This window comes from Syngnathus leptorhynchus, unplaced genomic scaffold, assembly GCF_054491065.1.
Source record: "Syngnathus leptorhynchus isolate UIUO unplaced genomic scaffold, UIUO_Slep HiC_scaffold_290, whole genome shotgun sequence".
NCBI classification, from domain to species: domain Eukaryota; kingdom Metazoa; phylum Chordata; class Actinopteri; order Syngnathiformes; family Syngnathidae; genus Syngnathus; species Syngnathus leptorhynchus.
Genome location: NW_028232257.1, coordinates 54,767 through 57,500, shown reverse-complemented (window position 1 = coordinate 57,500; position 2,734 = coordinate 54,767).

The following is a 2,734-nucleotide window of genomic DNA, read 5'->3' as shown; positions in this document are numbered from 1 at the left end:
TTGGCTGCCTGGTACCTAAAACACTTCCATTGATCCAGCCACGGAGGGTGCTGGCTGGTGGCTCCATAGCTCCATTGCTCCATAGCACCAGAGCTCCATAGCTCCATAGCACCAGAGCTCCATAGCTCCATAGCACCAGAGCTCCATAGCTCCATAGCACCAGAGCTCCATAGCTCCATAGCACCAGAGCTCCATAGCTCCATAGCACCAGAGCTCCATAGCTCCATAGCTCCAGGGCTCCATAGCTCCAGGGCTCCATAGCTCCATAGCTCCAGGGCTCCATAGCTCCATACCTCCAGAGCTCCATAGCTCCAGCCTGGGTGGCTGGTGGCTCCATAGCTCCATACTTCCATAGCTCCAGTCAGAGAGTTGGCGAAAATTGCACTAAGTGCGAAAGCCCATTCATTTACAACGGCGTGTCCGCCAGGCGGCGACATTTCCCCGTTACCGGTGGCTGCGTGGCGGGTGAGTGACAGAGCTTATCCGAGCGGCTGGAACTCTGCGCCGGCGTGGTCGAGCGTGAGGCCCCGGCCCTTTGGCTGCCTGGTACCTAAAACACTTCCATTGATCCAGCCACGGAGGGTGCTGGCTGGTGGCTCCATAGCTCCATAGCTCCATAGCACCAGAGCTCCATAGCTCCATAGCACCAGAGCTCCATAGCTCCATAGCACCAGAGCTCCATAGCTCCATAGCACCAGAGCTCCATAGCTCCATAGCACCAGAGCTCCATAGCTCCATAGCACCAGAGCTCCATAGCTCCATAGCACCAGAGCTCCATAGCTCCATAGCTCCAGCCTGGGTGGCTGGTGGCTCCATAGCTCCATACTTCCATAGCTCCAGTCAGAGAGTGTGCTAAAATTGCACTAAGTGCGAAAGCCCATTCATTTACAACGGCGTGTCCACAAGGCGGCGACATTTCCCCGTTACCGGTGGCTGCGCGGCGGGTGAGTGACAGAGCTTATCCGAGCGGCTGGAACTCTGCGCCGGCGTGGTCGAGCGTGAGGCCTCGGCCCTTTGGCTGCCTGGTACCTAAAACACTTCCATTGATCCAGCCACGGAGGGTGCTGGCTGGTGGCTCCATAGCTCCATAGCTCCATAGCACCAGAGCTCCATAGCTCCATAGCACCAGAGCTCCATAGCTCCATAGCACCAGAGCTCCATAGCTCCATAGCACCAGAGCTCCATAGCTCCATAGCACCAGAGCTCCATAGCTCCATAGCACCAGAGCTCCATAGCTCCATAGCACCAGAGCTCCATAGCTCCATAGCACCAGAGCTCCATAGCTCCATAGCTCCAGGGCTCCATAGCTCCAGGGCTCCATAGCACCAGAGCTCCATAGCTCCATAGCACCAGAGCTCCATAGCTCCATAGCTCCAGCCTGGGTGGCTGGTGGCTCCATAGCTCCATACTTCCATAGCTCCAGTCAGAGAGTTGGCTAAAATTGCACTAAGTGCGAAAGCCCATTCATTTACAACGGCGTGTCCACAAGGCGGCGACATTTCCCCGTTACCGGTGGCTGCGCGGCGGGTGAGTGACAGAGCTTATCCGAGCGGCTGGAACTCTGCGCCGGCGTGGTCGAGCGGCTGGCCTCGGTAGTTGAGGTACCAGGGGTGGGGCGGGGAGCTCCAGGCGGGTCTTGTGAGAGAGTGAAGCCGAGCGGCTGGAACTCTCGGCCGGCCTGGTCGAGCGGCTGGCCTCGGTAGTTGAGGTACCAGGGGCGGGCTGGGGAGCTCCAGGCGGGGCTTGTGAGAGAGTGAAGCCGAGCGGCTGGAACTCTGGGCCGGCCTGGTCGAGCGGCTGGCCTCGGTAGTTGAGGTACCAGGGGTGGGCTGGGGAGCTCCAGGCGGGGCTTGTGAGAGAGTGTAGCCGAGCGGCTGGAACTCTGGGCCGGCGTGGTTGAGCAGCATGCCCGCGGAGGTGGCTCTTCCATAGGCAGGGAGGGTGCTGGAGCTCCACACTTCCATAGGCAGGGAGGGTGCTGGAGCTCCACACTTCCATAGGCAGGGAGGGTGCTGGAGCTCCACACTTCCATAGGCAGGGAGGGTGCTGGAGCTCCACACTTCCATAGGCAGGGAGGGTGCTGGAGCTCCACACTTCCATAGGCAGGGAGGGTGCTGGAGCTCCACACTTCCATAGGCAGGGAGGGTGCTGGAGCTCCACACTTCCATAGGCAGGGAGGGTGCTGGAGCTCCACACTTCCATAGGCAGGGAGGGTGCTGGAGCTCCACACTTCCATAGGCAGGGAGGGTGCTGGAGCTCCACACTTCCATAGGCAGGGAGGGTGCTGGAGCTCCACACTTCCATAGGCAGGGAGGGTGCTGGAGCTCCACACTTCCATAGGCAGGGAGGGTGCTGGAGCTCCACACTTCCATAGGCAGGGAGGGTGCTGGAGCTCCACACTTCCATAGGCAGGGAGGGTGCTGGAGCTCCACACTTCCATAGGCAGGGAGGGTGCTGGAGCTCCACACTTCCATAGGCAGGGAGGGTGCTGGAGCTCCACACTTCCATAGGCAGGGAGGGTGCTGGAGCTCCACACTTCCATAGGCAGGGAGGGTGCTGGAGCTCCACACTTCCATAGGCAGGGAGGGTGCTGGAGCTCCACACTTCCATAGGCAGGGAGGGTGCTGGAGCTCCACACTTCCATAGGCAGGGAGGGTGCTGGAGCTCCACACTTCCATAGGCAGGGAGGGTGCTGGAGCTCCACACTTCCATAGGCAGGGAGGGTGCTGGAGCT